General features: G+C 43.0%; 1 protein-coding gene across 4 annotated transcripts in view; it reads right to left on the reverse strand.

The window, feature by feature from the left end:
- PPM1H (protein phosphatase, Mg2+/Mn2+ dependent 1H) overlaps nucleotides 1–18974 on the reverse strand; it is a 257658-nt gene that overhangs the window by 108148 nt on the left and 130536 nt on the right. The gene's annotated exons all lie outside the window — the stretch shown is intronic.

An 18974-nucleotide genomic window follows, 5' to 3' on the forward strand; every position in this document is an offset into this window, starting at 1 on the left:
TCACAGGTACCCTGATTCTGTGTTAACTCCACGGCTCGGTTCAGAACACACGAGAAATGCCCAAGAGATACTCTCTCTCCCCACCTGCCCGGCAAGGTTCACAGCTGCCAACTCCGATGCCTCACCGCATTGTTGGGATCTGAACTTTAGGAATGTCACATTCTGGTGCACTTACGTTTTCTTTTTCTGCTAGCTGGAACTGTGCCTTAAACGCCCAGCACCGAGCATACTACTTGGCACATTATAGATGCTCAGTGAATAAATGGATGAATAGATGAATGATGCAACAGAGGCTCACTCTAGACGAGTGCTCTCCAATAGAACTTCCTGTGATAATGGGAATGTTTTAATCTGGGCCGTCCTATATGGCAGCCACAAATACTCAGTGTGGGTACAGAGCATTTGAATTGTGGTCAGTGCAGCTGAGAAATAAATTTTTTGGTCCAAGTTTAATTAATTCAGCTTTAAGATTAAGCAGTCACAAGTGGCTAGTGTTTAATGTAGTCGACAGTACCGCTCTAGGGCCTTGTTACTCAAGGTTTCTGTGGGCCAGCAGCACTGGCCTCACCTGGGAGTCTGTTAGATATGCAGATTCTCAGGTGCTGCCCTGGATTTACGACATCAGAATCCACATTGTGGTAATAAGATCGCCGGGCGATTCATAGGCTCATCAAAACCTGAGAACGCCTGACTGAGTTTTTAGCATAACATCCTGGGTCCAGGAAAAACCACTCTCATCTCATTTTAAAGCTCAGGAAATTCACACACTCCCAAAAATGTGCCTAAGAGCTACTGCCGACTCAAGGACTTTTGAGGGAACAGACTTCCCCAGAGCAGACTGCAGGATTGAAAACAGTGGAGCAACCTTTCTGAGGCCTATTTCTGGTGGGTCTCCTATTCTTAGACCTTCTTGTTCTTAAGTGGTTTCTGACAGACACTTTTCAGCTATTGATCAGTTGTGGTGGAAGGTTGCCATTTCTATGACAAATGGAAGCGGCTTGGAGAATTGCAGTCTATCTAAACCCAAAAGCTCCCTGGTAGCAGGGAGCCAGAGACCTGAGACCTGACACACTCCTCTGCGAAGACCCACAAACACTGGAAGTGCCTCTGAAGAGCTCAGCTCTGGGCAATGCCTCCTTTACTCCAGGGGAGGCTGTATTCTTTGTACCAAAAAGCCCCTGGCACCCCTCCCTCCCACTGCAGAGGCAGGCAGTCCCTGACTTAGAATCAATCCCTACCCATGGCTGCAGCTGTCATGACCCCTCCCCCAACTCTTTACCACTTGTGCCCAGTTGCTGCTGCCATAGAAACCGGTGGAGGGGGGCAGGCAAGAGAAGAGATGACAACAAAAATCTTGGGGGCTTTAGAGCATTTTCGGTCTAGGAGAAAATCAGTGAAAACTGTGAGAAAATGGTAACATTTAGGGGAGCTGACTCTGTGAAGAGGATGTCTCCTGCTTTAAAATTTGTATCACTTCTTTTATTATGCCACCAAAAATGGGACAAATTAAAGATTCCTTTTTATAAACCCAGAGCCACCTGTAAAATGTAATCACAGCCCCCACCTCCAAGAAAGGTAATATCCACCATTCACAAATCAATGTGAGTTAACTCAAATTGTCTTTGTCCTATTTATCAGCTGAGAATAACTACAATAAGGGAGTAGGGGTTTTGATAGACGATGGAGAAACTTAAAAGGAAGGTCTAGGTTCAGGCCTAATCTTAAGGTAGCAACGAGGTCCCTAAGAACCTGTGGGACGGGAGCAAAAGTCATTCTGTAACGAATTCCAAAGGCAACCTAGTTTCGAAATCGTCCTTAAAGCTAGTCTTAATTCCTTTTCTTCCCTTTTTCTACATGTCCCCTGAATTCTAGCTTTCAGGCTTGGACTAGAAAAGGTGAATATCCAGGAGGGAAATAAAAGGTAATGACTAAAAAGAAAAGGTAGGGAAGATGGAGACTGCGTGTCAGTCCTGGCAGAAGGAGGGCTGGGTGTCACTGGGTGTGGGCCCTCAAGGAGGAGCCAACTTGCTCACTCAGGCCATGGAGATTCTCCTCCAGGACCTAAATGCCAGGAGGTCAGGAGCCTTGTCTGTTCTGTTCATCACCCGTTCCAAATGCTTGGCATTGTGCCTGTCACACAGCAAGAACCCAACAAATACTTGTTGAATAAAGGAACAGATGAGACATTTAGGAGAAACTTTTCCTTGAATTTGAGGCAGGAAAAGAGGAGAACTAAGGGGCAATAGATGTTTACTAACACGAGTAAAGTGGGGTCGACTTCACAGAGCCACAGGGGCCTTCACTGAGAAGTGCACCTGCTCCCCCAGCTACCTTTTCCTCTTCTCTTCCTGACCAGAGCGAGTCCATCCATTACTTACCTCCTCAGAGTCTTCCCTACATCAGTTATACCATCTCTGTATTCCTAACCTCTCTCTTCACTGGTTCTCGGCCCATAGTTCAAAACCATGCTCAAAGCACTTTGTGTTTAAAATCAACCAAACCAAACCAAACCAAACAAATGATACTCTCCTAATCCAAAACCCACATTTAGAGTCTCTTCTCTTTCTTACTAAGCCAAGGTTTGTAAATATTAATCTACATTCAGGGTCTCTACTTCCTCACCTCCCATTGATCCCTCATGGGTAAATACATTCTTGCCCCTCTCTCTACCCAGCTGCTCTCTCGAGTCATCGGATGGCCTCTCTGTTGCCATATCCACTGGGCGTGACCCCATTCCCAGTCTCCTCGGCAGCATCTGACAGTCTCTGCCAACCTGGCATCTGGGATACTCGTTCTCCTGGTTTCCCTCCCACCTCCTGGGACACTCCTTCAGCCTTCTCTATGCCCCCTTTGTTGTCGTGGGCTACCATTTTGTCTCCCTCTCCCTGGGCAATGTCATTTCCCGACCCCTTAACCCCCAAGAATAGTGTTAGAGGTCTCTTCTACATGCTCTCTTAGTCTGGTACTTCTAATACAGAACCATCACATTTTGTTCCAGATGACTTAATTGTCTGCTAGCCGGTAAACTCCTAAGGCAAGAACCACGTCTGCCTTGCTCAATACTGTAGCCCCACACAGGGCCAGGCCATTATAAGCAGGACTGGCTACATAATTTCCAGGGTCCAGTGCAAAATAAAAATGCAGGTTCTCTTGTCGATGAGAATTTTAAGATGCTGACAGCAAAGCATTAAACCAAATGTGGGGCCCTTCTGAGAGTGAGGCTGTGTGACTGCACCGGTCATACACCCATGAAGCTGGTTCTGACTGTATGCCCTTAATATTTACTGAATGAATAAATGGCATCAAGAGCTACACATGCTGATGATTCTAAATATCCTTTCCAGTCCACATATCTCTGCTGTGCTCCAGCCTAGAACAGCCACCTGCCGACAGATATCTCCACTTGGATGTTCACTGGCATCTAAGTCTTAGCATGTTTCAAACTTAAAGATTCCTACTTCCACCACACCCTTAAATCTGTCCTACCAACATTCCCTATTTTCGGAAACGACGCTGCTTTACTTGTCACCGAGTCGCCCATCCCAGACCAGGGAGCCATTTCAGACTTCTCACGTTTCTCACCCTACACATCCAAGCAGGCGCCAAGTCCTGTGGATTTTACCTTTTCAATAGTATGTGAATCTGTCCCTTTCCTTGATTCCTACTGTTACTGCCTTGGTTCAGATCCCCATCGGAACTTGTCTACATGACTCAAGAGCTCTCCACTGCTCTCCCTGCTCCCAGTTCCGCCCCCTTCTGGCCACGATCCATGTGGCACTGAGGTGACTTTGAAGCATTTCTCTTATCATGTCATATCCCCAACCTAAAGCTCCTTGATGGCTTCCTAGAATTTCCAATTTCCTTTATTATCTGGCTTTTGCATATCCTTCTGGCTTTAGCCTCATTCATGCCATACCTTACACTTCTACTTCTTCCTTCTTCTGCTCAACCTATTCCTCTCTGAGAGTTAGCTCGAGGGAATGCCTTCCTTCGCCTTCTTGGTTTACCTTCAATGCCTCTTCTCTGTGAACCACCCCATGGTGTGGTATGCCCAGTTGTACCGCAGCCCTTACCAGTCCTTACTGTGACAGCTGGCTTCCACTGCTATCTCTAACTACCCAGGGATCTTTTCTGGACAGAGGACAAGTCGTTGCCTCTGACTTTCCAGCCCTCAGTGCCTAGCCTGTGGTGGACACACGATAACTGTTTGCTGAGAGTAAGTGACTAAATGGATGAAAAGTGAATTGACTTGGGATGAAGAAATGTACCTAGAGCAGAGGCCTCAGATAAAAACTTTTCTTGGTAACATTATTATCTGTAATTGTCTAACTGTATATAGTCCCAGCCCTCAAAAACCCATAATGCCTTTTCACTGGTTTTACAAAAAGACAATGGACCTATAAGGATGTTGTTCTGGCTGAGTCACCACTGAAGTGACTTGAAAGGTAAGGGGAAACTAGGCAGGGTCCCTGACCTTAGTGGGCAGAAGGGAGAGAACACAGCAAAGGTGGCAGCCGCCATTGTGTTTACTTTGTTTTTCAATTTCAAATTCACACACAATAAAGTATCAGCATTCGAGTCCAATATTCGCTGCTGGGGTACCCCTAATCACTTTCTTAAAGAGATCACTATGTCAAAATCCATCTGTGTATAGGACGTTCTTCGCTTCTGTTTGAATTACCAAGTTCTTTCTTTATGAGATATCTGTGGATTAAAGAAGACAGTATTTTTGGCTCTAGATCATGATGCCTCTTCCTATGTGATTCCTGGCTTCCTTTTGATCTTTGTCTCTTTTCATCCTCTGATCTTTGGGGTCAATTTGTCAGAGTGCTAATCTCCAATCTGGAGTAGGGCAGTGAGAGGGGTTCAAAGGGAAAAGAGTGCATGTGAAGGCTGACGAATCTTGTACTAAACCACCGACAAAGTAGGGAAATACCTTAACACTACATTCTGCCATTGTAGGATTCTTGTATACTTTGTATTTTCTGCTTCATTATTTTATGAAATGTTTTTCCTAAGGAAAATTTTAAAAAAGAAAAGAAAAAAGAAAGAAAGAAAGAAAAAAAAAACCCGTGGCAGCAGTGAGAATCAAGGAGAGTTAGGCACATGTCCTGATCTTTCTTTTGGGGCCTCAGGTCTGGACCTGTGGATATGACTCTGGTCAGAAATTAGATGACATTCTGTTACCTACTCAGAGTTTGGCCAGAAATTAAGTGAGAAAACTACTAGGGGTTGGGGTAATGTAATCACTTGGCAAGCAACTCCCACCTGGCATCCTTTACAGTATAGAGTGGGTGGTTCCTAAGCATATTCCCCAAAGTTAAGCCTCTCACTCAGAGACAGTTACTGAAATGTATACACTTTAATATCTTGTCCAGTATAATAAATGGGGGATTATTTTTAATATGGTGAATGATGAGGTTTAATATGGTTTTATGAGTCAACTGCAAGGACGGGAGAAGAGGAGGTAAAGCAAAGATATAAACAGTTTTTGAAATGTTCTCCCTGGGACCCCCCTTCCCAAAATCCACAGGAGAGGATCAAGGCAATTCATTCCTAACTGATGAGAGTTTTGAGTTCAGAGAACAGTTTCTAGGAAATCCTGCTACTTATACCCTCCAACGTCACAATCTGGAATCAAAAGAACTATACTTTGTTCCCCAAGTTAGTCAAAATGTTAACTGGTCAAGAGACAAACAAAAGAGGAAGGCTCTGCAGTACCTACCCTTTTTAGATATTGGAAGGTCAGATAGTTTACCCAGAAAGTTATAACGGGAGAGCCAGAGCACTAAATGGCAAAGACTGTGGGGCAATGGCTCATTGTCAACCCTCCTCCCAGCTCGGAAAGTCCATGGCATTGGAGGGATTCACAGCCGTACGCACAATTGGTGGTAGTGAAGCTGTGTAGTGTGGCGGAAAGAACACTCGCCTGGGAATCAGAATTTATAGGTACTAGCACCACCTTATGCAAATTTTAGCTCTGGGCCTCCGTGTCCTTGCCTATAAAAAGAAGGGGGAGGGCCAGATCATTTCTCAGGTACCTTTCAGGTCTAAATTTAAATGATTCTGAAAATAAGCCTGACATATGTGGGGTGGAGAAATACTACAGTTACTACTTTTCTTCTCGGGAGGTAGCGATCACCACAGTTTAGATTCTAATCAGCATAAACCAATAGAGAAGTGCCAAGATGGGAGAAGTCGCCCTTCGTGCATCTCGTAAATCATAAAGGGCAAGGAGCCCGTTGTCAAGCAGACCCCTTCGTGTAATTTCGCTGTTGTCACCAGTCCCCTTGGAACACAGAGCTGCAAACAAAAGCCATCGCTGACACTGTTAAGAGTATTCATGGGATGCCCCGATTCCATTACACACATTTTCAGCTGAAAGTGATTCGCAACGCAACATTAAACTGCACATGTCCAGAATGGAGGAGAAAATTTGCTACAAGGTGACAAAGAGAAACCATTCGGAAAAGCCTTTTTGACAGTATGTCAATTCTAAAGTAGAGGGAGGAAGCATCCATTTTGTCAAAAAGAATCAGACCTTGTGACTTTTGTTCAAACAGAGTAAAAACGTCTGTCTCCTTCAAAGGTATTGGAAATGTGTCGATGGAAAAGAAAGCAGGGCAGCTGACGGAACAGGCTGGGGTGACCACTGTCAGAGGACAGCCAGGCTGTCAATGCTAATTAGAGGTGTCAAAAAATAGCTGAAGGGAAAAAATAATCCCATGAGCCTGGAATTAGTCTGGGTGTGTTCCTACTCATTCCATTTTAGAATGGATACTCAAGAAAAAGTTTGCAAATACGATGATTCATTTAACAGGTCCCCAAATACGCAATTAAGTTTCTCAGCAAAAATATTCACCAAAAAACGGATAGGAAAAAAATTTAGATCTTTAGATAGCAGCAGAAATAAGTGACCACTCGCAGAGCAATAACTGAGTCAGATGTTCCCTGTTTTCCTCACAACCAGCCCAGTCTGTACTCACACCACCCAGAATAATTTCTCAATGTCCTAATTCAGCCACTTTCTACAAACATCTTGCTATACCAAGCCACATTTACGAGACCCAATGCACCACGCACAATATTTTCCAGACCAGGTAAATGCCTCTAAGTCATCTAAGAAAACTTTTTGAGGTACTTGTTATTTCTTTAAAAAAAAAAAAAAAAAAAGACAAGGGATCCATCTATAAATTAACACTGGGATTATTTATTACGTTTTCTTTAAAAATATAATCCACATTCCACTCTATAAAATTCATCCTTTTAAAGTATATATTCAGCGGTTTTTAGTATATTCACAAGGTTGTTCAACCATCACCGCTATTTAATTCCAGAACATTTTTATCACCTCAAAAAAAAAAGCCCTACTGACTATTAGCAGTCAGTCCCTTCCCCTCCCCTCGAGCCCCTGACAACACCCTATCCACTTTCTGTCTCTCTGGATTTGCCTGTTCTGGATATATCACGTAAATGAGATCACGTAATGTATGGCCTTTTGCGTCTGGTTTCTTTCATTTCGCATAATGTTTTCAAGGTCCCTCCTTGCTGTAGCATGCATCAGTGCTTCATTCCTTTTTATGGCCGAATGACTATTCCACTGTATGGATGTACCACATTTTGTTTATCCATTCATCAGCTGATGAACATTTGGGCTGTTTCCACTCTTTGGCTGTTGTGAACAATGCTGCTGTAAACATTCATGTACAAGTTTTTGTGTGAACATGTCTTCAATTCTCTTGGCTCTCTGCCTGGAGAGGGACTGCCGAGCCACACGGTGTATCTCTATGTTTAACGTTTGGAGGAACTGCCAATCGGTGTTCCAAAGCGGCTGCACCATTTTACATTCTCAGTTGCCGGGTTTTAAAATTTTCTCTTAAAGGATCATAGACTACAAACTAAATTTATTTGTGAAAATCCTACTGTGGTTTCTTATTTTTCACAGTTTTAAAAGCACTTTGCTGGAAAAATTTTGCCTGTACGCTTCAGTTACAATGCACCCATTGCACACTTAATGGTTCACTTCTCTTTTGTATCCAAGGGTATATATATTCTGTTCTTTTCAAGTGCAGGGTCAATACTTATAATCCACAGCAACAGAGTCCCCCAGCACAAATGTATACAAACACTTCTCAAGCCCCAAATCGAGCATATTTTTCTCCCTATGGCAAGTAGCCAGACTGGATGAGGCCACCGAAGGCATTTTTTTTTTTTTCCTACTGCAGTCATTTTTGGAGTAGGATGGATCTCCTTCTTCCTTTTTTTTTTCTTTTTTTAAAAAAAAATATATATATAATTGATGACTACAATAGCTCACTGTTCGTGTGCCAAGGCAGGTAGAACACGCAGAGCCTGGGAAGCAATTTCTTTACTAATGCTCTGCATTAGTCACACGCATGTTAGAGTTGTGTCCGATTCTGACCTCTTTACTTTAAAAAGGCAATGCAGTGCAGTAACTGAACAGAAATCTAAGAAGAGAAATAAAAACAATTCAAGGAGTGGAAAATAGATGCTTTGAAGGAGGTTAAAGCAATTTTGATACTTTAGCCTGAAGGAAAGAATGAGGAGTGATTGGATCGCATTCTCCTTCATGGAATTTGAAATGGTTTTATTCAAAGAATGGTGGGTGACTTGTTCTTCACGCTCAGAGTAAAACAAACAAGAGGAAATTCTATTTAAATCAAATCAGTAAGATTCCACGGTTGGAAACTGGAAAAGAATTTCCTGATCTTCCCGTTATACATTGACTGAAGCCCATGGGTCTCCACCCCTGGAATTCTTCAAAAGGACATGAGGGAGCTTTGTCTATATTCGCCTGCCAAGAGTCTTGAGGCAGCCTTCACTGTTGTTTCTTTATGATGCTATAAATCAGGAAGAACATCTGCTGCACGAGAACAAAGCCGAATCCATGAACAACTCCTTCTAGACTGTAAAACGTATTGAGAAGGTCTTGCAACCTATACTGTGTAAGTAAACAGGGCACACTCCTTGCCACAGCCCCTGTTCAAAATAAACTGCAAGGCTTCATCTGGCAGAGCAGGTGGGCTTATCTGTGGCCCATGGTTAGGTTACAGACTGGATGCCTTACCTATAATGCCTCTCTGGACTTCCCTGCTAATGGTAACCCCATGTCAGTTCCTTATACAACAAAAGCTTGTAAAAGCCATCTCTCATCCACTGAACATGACCATCGGTTGGGTTTGAGAAGCCGGGTGACATGTAATGGAAAGTGATTAGGGCTTGGAGTCCAAAGTCTAGTTCAAGCTATGAACTAGCTATGCTGGGAAAATCAGCCACTCAGACTCGATTTTTCCCATTTGAAAAATGGGACAATACCAGTTTCTTCACATTAAACAAGTTTATGTAGAAAAGGGCTTTAAATACAGCTTATTTAGTGACGCTGATGTAATTATTAAAGGAAACTCACACATCCAAGTCAAGCTAGTACAATTACTTGAAACTATTATTTTGTGTAATAACTGTCCACAACTGTGATGCGAAGGAACTGTATGAATGAAAAGTCAAATTGTATTTAGTGACCTCATTTAGGCTTTAATAATAAAATAGTATCCTGATTTTCCACTGTCATTTCCAGTCATGTGCTCACATATCCCCAGAATTCCATAGAAAAGAAGGGAGATTGACAGGGTAGTATCAAAGCATTCCTTCTTCTCTTATCGCTAGCTTGAAACCCCCACCTTATTTGTTAATGTTAATGCTGTAATCTCAACATTTTCCCAAGTATGTATGTCTGTATATGGTGACATTGGTTAATGAAATCCAGTAAGTTTCAGGTGTACAATTCAAGTAAGGCATATTTATATTGCCTTGTGTGTTCACTGCCCATTCACATCTGTAATTTAAGATGTTATTTTCTATGTATGGTGTCAGATGGGTACTAAATCTATCAGGGTGATCACTTTGTAAATTACACAAATGTCTAATCACCATGTTGTACACCTGAAACTAATATAATAATATATGCCAACTGTAATGGAAAAATTAAAAAAATATATTTTAAAAATAAGTTATATCGGAAAAAAAGATTTTATTTTGAAAAACAGATATAGGAAACGTTCCCATGCCAGATCTCCTTCCCTGGAAAAATTCTACTTAACCCATAATTTAAGTATTACAATTGTCCAAATGAAAAATGAGAGGCTGGTCTATGTCTATGGGAGCAGAGAGGAGAGTCTTAGAGATAAAACACATTAAAACTTTTTATTTTATGTGTATTTATTATATGTATGTAATTTTTAAATATATTTTTCCAAGTAAAGGAGGTGAAAAGGTCTGGGAATTTGCTGAGGTTCCCAGCTTGGTCGGTGGAGGTTAATACTACTACTAACGAGAGGAGAAAGAAGAAGAAAAGCCAGTCTGGTGATGATACTGCATTTTGACTTGGGCATAGTGAATTCAGGGCATGTGCCTGATGCCCAAGTAGAAGGGCTAGTGAGTACACAGGTGGACATGTGAGTGTGGTGCTATGTGATGAGGTTAGTGCTGGAAACACAGACTTGAGAAGAGTTATGTTTATACAGTAGTTAAAACTATGGAATTAAAACAAGCGCTCCAGGGAATGTATACAGAAAATGTGGGGATAAATATTAACTGAAAACATAGATGGGTCTATTCCCTCATTTGCCTGGTGAACCCGCATCATGGAATAAATCAATGAATTGAAGTTGACCTCTATAATGTTTTCCATGGAACACTGTTCTGAGAGATAATAGGAAACCACCAAAAAAAGTGATGCTCAAAAGAGTTTGGGCAGTGCTTTTCTGACCTTTAATATACTAATGTGTACTGCTTTTCTCCAAGACTAGCTATCTGTGCAATCATTCCCAAACCTGACTAGAAGATGAATCTCTCTTAACATCTCTTCATTTTTACCAAGTACATGGGTCAGATTCAGGATGGGTGCACTTGACTGAGGTATAGTCTAGGGAAACAGTAGACCTCTACCCCAAAAGCCTTATGAGATAAAAAATCAGGGCTGCTCTCTCTTGGGAAAAATCCACACATGCATCTCTCTCTCTGATTCCATTTTCTTTTCTGAGATGCGCTTCATTCACAAAGCTGCAGAGGAAAAGGGGGCTGAGACTGGAGTGGGGCTGCTGGGAAGAAAGCTCAGCTCTTTCTCTCTCTCTCCCCACTCTGGTGCTCTCCATTCTGGCTCTTCTCTTAGTTGACCAGGGAAGAGAACTCAGGGCATGCTCCTGCTGCTCTGACTTCGACTGGTCCTGACTGGAAGCTTAGGGGCTTTCTTGCTCTGGTGCTTATTTTACTTTCGTATTTGCTGCTTCTCTGGAATGATTTTCCTTCATCACCAGGACAAGCAGGAAGGAAGCAGATAGGTCTTAAGCTCTGGATCTGGTCTTAGCTTAAACAAAAGAAGATTCTGACGTGTTCCAGCATGGCTTACAAAGGGACTGCACTACGATTTAAGACCAAAATTGTTACTTATAAAATGGGTCCCTCTGCCTCATCCCCTGTCCATGCATTTCTCTGCTTAACTTTTTGGAAGTGATAGGCAGGGTCCCGAACAGGACTTGAGAATTAGAGTTTCCATGTCTTGGCCATGAAGTTTCTTATTCCTCCCTTGACCTTCTAGAAATCAGGTTGAGTTTTAACTCATCTCTGCAGGATGTTGTTGCACATTGCCCCCCGCCCTCCGACCCCATGGCTTCCCTAATAGAGCTTATTCCACACACAGGAATCTCTTTGACATTTACAGTTGAAGAATTGTATTTTGGACTTTATATTTTTCCCATTTGCAAACACTCTGAGTATTAGTATGAGGTTAATTTAAGATCCCATTATTTCTGATGGGAAGGCCAAGGATGGATAGATATAGTACCACCAACCTATCAAAAGTGTTTACAAGGCTAAAGCAAAAGATAGATGTATACTTATGAAACATGGTGAAGACAACAGACATGACCTTCTTTAGTCATTTAGTCTCAATTTGAAGAATCGAGATGATTGAGGAAGAGACTAATCAGCTGCTTGAGAACAAAGGTGTAATGCTGATGGATGAGGAAGTAGAACTCGTACTATTTTATTTCAGACTGAGAAGGGGAAAATAACCATAAGTAAAGACAAAACAAACCAAAAAATTAAGGCCCAAGCTAGATGAAAATATTATAGAAGAGAACTCTGCCTCAATAAATGGGATCAAGTCCTTGGACTTCAATAGATTACGTCTTGGGACCCTAAAAGTCCTGGAAAATGAGGCTGTCACAGTTCTGTCAGGAATCTGGGAGGAATGGCGATGAAGAAGAGATGTGCCCAAAGGATAGAGATGGGCAAATTAGGTCCGATTTTCAACAAGGGAGATGTGGATTTTGTAAACTATGGAGGAGGGACTTGATATCAATCTGGAGTAAGATTCTAGATTAGGTCATTAAAGAAAGACTTGTGAGAACTTGTAAAAGAGAACGGTGGTCACTGGTGGCCTGCCTGGGTCCTCTAAGAGAGTAAATCATGTCATTCCTAATCCTTCTCCCTCCGTTTCTTTTTTTGGTCCAAGTAAAAGAAATGCCACAGGCAGAGTATCTACTTGGACTGAAGAAACCAAGAAAATCTTTCAAGAACTTTTTGTTGACAATGAAGGAGCTAAGATAAGTAAAAATAAGCAAACTAAAAATGGTCGAAATGTCCACAAAATTAAAGCGTTTCAGTCACTCAGATAGTCATTGTGATTTGGCCCTGTGGCATGCCTGTTGAGAAAGTGAGAACAGGCTTAGGAATTCTATCTTTACGGATGTGTGTGTGGGGGTGGGGGCGGGGGATGGCCATCAGCTCTACACTGCACAGGTCAATTCGGTTCTGAGTGGTACCATGTGTGAAGAGGGAAACTTCACAAGAACAGGGCCAGGGCCAGAGACCTGGATGATGAGGTCTCAAACCAGCTCTCTCAAGAATATGTAAAGAAAATCAGGAATGTTTATTCTGAAGAAGAGATGATCTCTGGAAGACTGCAATAGGTATCCTGTAGCATCTGAAGGACTGTCAAGTGCGAGAATGACTGATCATCTCTAGGGGGTAGAAACACGCCTTTCTTTCTTAATCTTATTTATATATATTTTATATGTAGACAAGTAACACATACTGCTTATGTGATGGTAAACTTTTGTCTTCTTGGTTTTTGTTTTTACGTATGTTTCATGAAGTAAATGCATACATGTAAATATACATAATAAAATACTGAAGGGAATTGTCATGAATAAAGAGGAGTTTTAAGCCAGAAAGTGCTAAGATACTGCTGAGCTGGGAGTGAGGTTATGAAAAGGTGAACAGTATTTACTGAGAAATATAAGGAAAAAGTGATAGTGGGAATGACGAGAGTAGGGAGGGCAATTGAATTCCGGAGCTGACTGACAGAGCTAGAGAAAAGTGACAGCACATGAAAGGCTAAAAACATGCTCAAAAATCTCTGCCAGGAACTGCAGCAATGAGAGGGAGAGAGAAACCAGGATCTCTAACCACAAACCAGTTGGACCTCGTTAAACTGACTGGAGAGGTGGCTGTGATGTTAATCAAGATTTAACTAAAGGCAAAGAGTAGCTCCAAGGGCTTAAACAAGAAAAATTCTCCTTCTTCCAGAGCTTACAAGGAACACTTGATGCTATCATTGGTCCAGCTGGAAAATGAGGTCAAGGAGCGAGGGGGTGACCAGAAAAAGCAACCTCACAGGGGAGACCCAGAAAAGAGACCTGTGGCCAATGGGGAGCCAATGGGCGCTGTTTGCTTATTTGAGTATGTTGGCAACTGAGTTATTCCAACTGCCCAGGTGAGGAGGTGCCTCAGTCGTGTGGCCTGTTATCATCCCCACACCACCTCACGCTCTGGTAAGGTTCAGTTATAAATCCTGATTATCCGAATACGGAAGGTCCGACACAGGAAAAGAGCTCCAAGAACATCACCAACAAAATCAGGAGAGTGACTCTTGATAGATAAACCACTTCCCGTTTTTTCTGGGATTAGCAGTGCCCGAAGAAGAAACTTTCATGGAACAGTAGAAATGACATTCCCATGTCCAACACAAGAATGGATGGGCTATATTTATATTGCGGGCGAGGACATATGAAAAAATTAAAATCTTCAGGTGAATAAAAAAATCTTAAGCTCTAGACAAACTTGTCAAGAGTTTAACCTCTTCCTCCAATTGCAAAATAAAAATAAACCAATTTGCCCTTGTTTATCTCACAGGAAAGAAGGAAAAAAATTAATGAAGAGGTAGAGTCACTGGAAGAAAAACATTCTCTAGTAAATCCACCAAAAATGTGTTATCATAGAAACATTATTTTCAAATGTTCTTCTGGGGGCAAGGTTTAAGTTGCAAGCTTGTTCTTATAATAACCCTGTTGAAGTGGCACTTCCTACCATAACACCACTCCATAAAACACTCAGGAGAAATACAATCCAGCAAATCCCGCGTTTCGGTGTCCCAACTTCTATGGACCTATTCAGGATTACGTTTCAAATGTTTAGCATCCGCCAGCAAGTCACACACTCCATAGAACAAGAGGCCCTCAGAGCACAATCGTCCTGGAATTCCCATTGGCTGGTGGCATTCACAACCACCTCTCAAAGGAGGAACGCAGATGGAGGCTTTCCACACGCAAACCTTTACATCCTCATCCTGGTGCAATTTAGGAGTGAGACTGAGCAGCAATTAGAGAGAGCATTAGTAGAGACATTTGTTATAATTTGAAACATGAGTCTGCTGTTCAAAAGGCTAAACTGTAGTGCTTGAAGCAAAGTGCTTAAAACTACCCCAGAACCCTGAAGTAATGTATCCTAATTAAAATCACATTCCTTCAGTCACAGATGAAAAAGTTAACACTTTCTCGAGTTTGGCTGGGATCAGAGTCTTTCATTGTCGCTGTGAGATCTCCTTCGTGAGAATCAACATCTTCATTTGGTTTCCACATGAATAATTCTTGGAAGCTGCAAAGTCTTTGAAGGGCATCTATTTTTGCCTTGAGGTCTGGTGGCGTCAGAGTTCACATGAACCTCACAGATGAAAACTATCTGAGCGTGATTCATTTATGCCTAAAGCATTCCCACCAAAGGGAGGCCCCAGCATGTGTGTGGGGTTTCTGCATTTGTACAGCTTACGTGTTTATTTGTAGTTAAAATAGTTTTCACCAGTTTCTGAAGCCTAAGGAACTTAAAGATGATCGACGATGCATATTCATCGGACACTGAATGTGGGAGAAATCACTGGACAGTTAACCCAACGAAGCTCAGTCTTGCCCGAATCTGTGTATGTTCTACCTTGGCAATGGGACAGAAGCTTTGCCAAAGCTTCAGACCTATCTTTCAGCCTATACAATTGCAGTCTTCCTCCCCACTCTGGCTACATTTTATTTACACCATTTACACTGTGGAGAAAAGAAAGGGGATCGGACCTAAGAGAGGTTTCATTCAGGAACTATCTAACAGATAAGTGGATTTCTCTTTGTCACGAAAGGTTGTGGTGGCAAGGCCATGTCCCCAAATGACTAAAAAAAAAAAAAAAAGACTTTTCCTATAGAAGGTGGTAAAATGGCCGAAAGACCTAGAATAGTTCTGAGGAGTAAACGCTGAGTCTCGGGTTAAAGATTAAGGTCTAGCCACATGCCAGTCAGACTCTGCTATACAAAATCTTAAATATTACTGCACGGTATGCTGTGGAGATAAATATTTTGTGAGTACCCATAAGGGCTAAGCTCTGAATCCAGGTAGAGTAAACAGAGGTAGAAATGGACCTGATTTCAGGTCATCTGCTTCGCATGTAGGGGACTGCTTTTGAGCTGTGAGTCTAATTGTTTACGACTTGACAAAGCATTTGAAAGTACATAAATTGCTACAACCTCTTGTGAGCCCTCAGCCCTTTCTTCCTCAGCTCCTTTTCTCTCAGGGGATAATTAGAGAGAACGCTTCTCAGATACAAATGTCAAAATCACTAATGTGACTCCAGAACTCATTTTAGATTAAATATTTACTAGAGGCACATAATGCAGAAATGCAGTAAATGACATTTCTTCACAGAAATTTTTGAGCTTAGAAATCCTATTAATGTTCAGTCATTTCTGTTTAGGAATGAAGAAACCAGTATCTAGGGAAGTTGGCAGTTTGCCAGACTGAAACCCATGTCTTAACTTTCGCTTCTGGGTTCTTCCTTCAATGTGCTGTGCTTCCTCCCACTCACGGCAGACTATGACTTCCCACCTAAACTTGTGGTTGTTTTTGGACATTTAGGGATGCCCGCTGATGCATTCTGTTACCCCCTAATAAAAGTCAAGATCCTTCCCAGTCCTGAATTCTTCCCTTAATCCAGCCACTACCCGTTTTGCCTGCACTAGGTTCCTGCCCCATGTCAGGGCTGACCACCTTCTTTCTTTTCTCCTTTGTAAAATCCAATAATACTAAAAATGTTGAACTCTTGATGAGTTGCCCTCCGGAGAATTACTAGGGACAAAAATAGTGAAATGAGAACAAATGGGAGTGACCCAGAAGAAAAGAGAGAGTGTGCACCCAGAGAGATCACTTACTCTGGAGCCAGTATGTTGAGTGGTACCATCTGGGGACAGCAAAGTCCCCTGGCTTATGTCCTACATTGCCGAGAGGGGAACACATGTACTGGAAATCTAGGTATGCCCTAAATTAGAGAGAGGAGATCATGGCTGCAAAAGCGAGACAGAGCCAAACCACCAATCTGAAGTCAATCTGCCTCTACTGTTGGGTAACGGCTACGCTGAACAAAGCACTCCGTACATATGGAGGGCTCAGCGTCCAAAGAAGCTTGAAAGTTTTCGCCATAGAAAACTGACTACAATTAAACCCACGTGACCTTGAGTGTGATGGAAGCCCCAGAAACACCACATTCTGACTGATCGAATTAGAACTCCCATGACCTTTCTTCTTCTCCCTTGTTTTCCTTCTTTTGGCGAAGATTCCCCGAGTGCCTACTCCGTGCCAGCCGCTGGGCTCTGGCAGGGAACCCGAGGGAGCAGTCTCTGCTCATGGAACTCACAGCCTTGGAAGGAGCAGTGATCTGTGTGGAAGATGCTGGGACACTTCAGACACGGAGGCTAGGAGGGGACAACGAGGCCCGAAGGACTGGAAGCGAGTGCCATGTGGAAAGCCAAGGAGAGAGGGGTTCAGGCAGAAGCAACTGCAGTGCAAAGACTCCATGGTGGGAGCATGCCCGCCACGCGTGACGAGCTGGACAAGGGTCAGGGAGGAAAGAGACGGGTTTGGGAGGCGTTGGAGAGGTGGGCAGGGGCCATTTGGAGGACCCGGCAGGTGTCGAAAGAGTCGAAAGGAGGTCGGCAGTAAGCTCTGAAGGGCTTAGAACAGAGGTTTGATCTTTTACACAGATCGTTCTCATTGTGTGTGAAAGCAGACTGCTGCAGGACAGAGTTGAGAGAGAGAAATAAGGGTCTGCTGCTGAAGTTTAAGTGAGAGGTGTGTGGTTCTGACCGAAGGAGGGGCAGTGGGGACAACGAGAAGTGATGTATTCGTGACATAGTCTGGAGTCAGAACTGACAGGACACAGGTTTGCCTGGAGTGGGAGTTAGGACAGCTGAGGGCGGGGGGCATGTTTATTAGGTGCCTCTGTGTACCAGGGACCTCGAGGAGGTATTTCCCCATAGTTAGCCATCTCCTTCATATTCCAGGTCCCTGTGCACTCATCATCTAGTGTTGTCCCTAGACTAAATGCACCTACTTGCCTAGGCTCCTTTAAAAAATATTATAAAACTATGATGGTATCAACATTGTCGTGGTCTTTTCAAAGAGCAATCCTATTTATAAATAATTTTTTGAAGAGCCTAAGCAAAGCTGAGCCCGCTTCTGGAAGAGCTTTGAGGGGATATAAAGATAAGATTTGATTTCTGCCACAAATGAGCTCTGGCTTCTTAGGGGAGAGAGGGAGAAATGCTCGGTTTTGCTGCAGCATGAAAAGTGAAGCGACAACACACTGTGGGGAGACCCCAGGCCCCTGGCACAGAGAAGGGCACCAGTGGGCAGGGAAGGGACAAGGGAGACAGGAAAGACCTCAGAGAAGTGATAGGGAAGTTGAGTCCTCTGGAAGAAAACATCCTGGGGGCATCGCTCAACAGACAAAGAGGGACACAGTGGCATGCTATCATGACGAGGGGCAGAGGGCAGTTCAGTGCTAGGAAGCAAGCGTGTGGTCTTGTATTGACAGGGCTTGGGGTGTGAGGATAAGAAATGACAGCGTGGAGAGAGGCTGACAAAGAAGGCTAAAGAGTCTGGATTTGATTCTGAAGATGAGAAGTCACTGAAGGGAAGAGATGTGGCCACCAGCAGCAGTTCAGTGTCTTGGGGAACCACTGAATGGGTACCAGCCAAGCGGCAATCCCTGTCAAGGGGACCACGTGAGGCCCCTATGTGGAGTCTACAAAAGACAGTGTTGGCTATTGACGGGAATTGGGAGTACATATGGGAGGGGATAAGGGAAAGGAGAGGGTGGTCACTGTAGATTATCTTGGGTTTTCGGTTTATGTGATGGGGTGCTTGGTGGCACCTTAAAACAAAATCGGGGACACAAGGGAAAGGGCACTATTTGGGAAAAAAAAACTCCTTCAGTTTTGGACATTTTAAGCGTAAAGAGGTTTGCAGAACATCTTATTTATTCAGAACTTACCTTGCTCCAGGAAGGATCTAAAGGGAGATTACACAAATATACACAAGATAAAATAAAAAATAAACATATGTGGAAAACTAGGGAAGCTCAGAGGAAGGTAGGAATTAAGTTACCACAAAAAACACATGTGCTGCAAGGCCCTTAACTTTCCTAAAAGCAGTCACAAATGCTTCCTGACAGGCAGCACCAAGGCAACCATGATTCGTTTAGCCATCTCAGGGTCCAAAATGAAAAAACATCGCCTCTCTCTAAATCCCAGCCTTCCCCTACAGTGCACATAAGAGGGAAGTCCTCTGTGTGATGAAACACA

This window comes from Pteropus alecto, unplaced genomic scaffold, assembly GCF_000325575.1.
Source record: "Pteropus alecto unplaced genomic scaffold, ASM32557v1 scaffold76, whole genome shotgun sequence".
Lineage (NCBI taxonomy): Eukaryota > Metazoa > Chordata > Mammalia > Chiroptera > Pteropodidae > Pteropus > Pteropus alecto.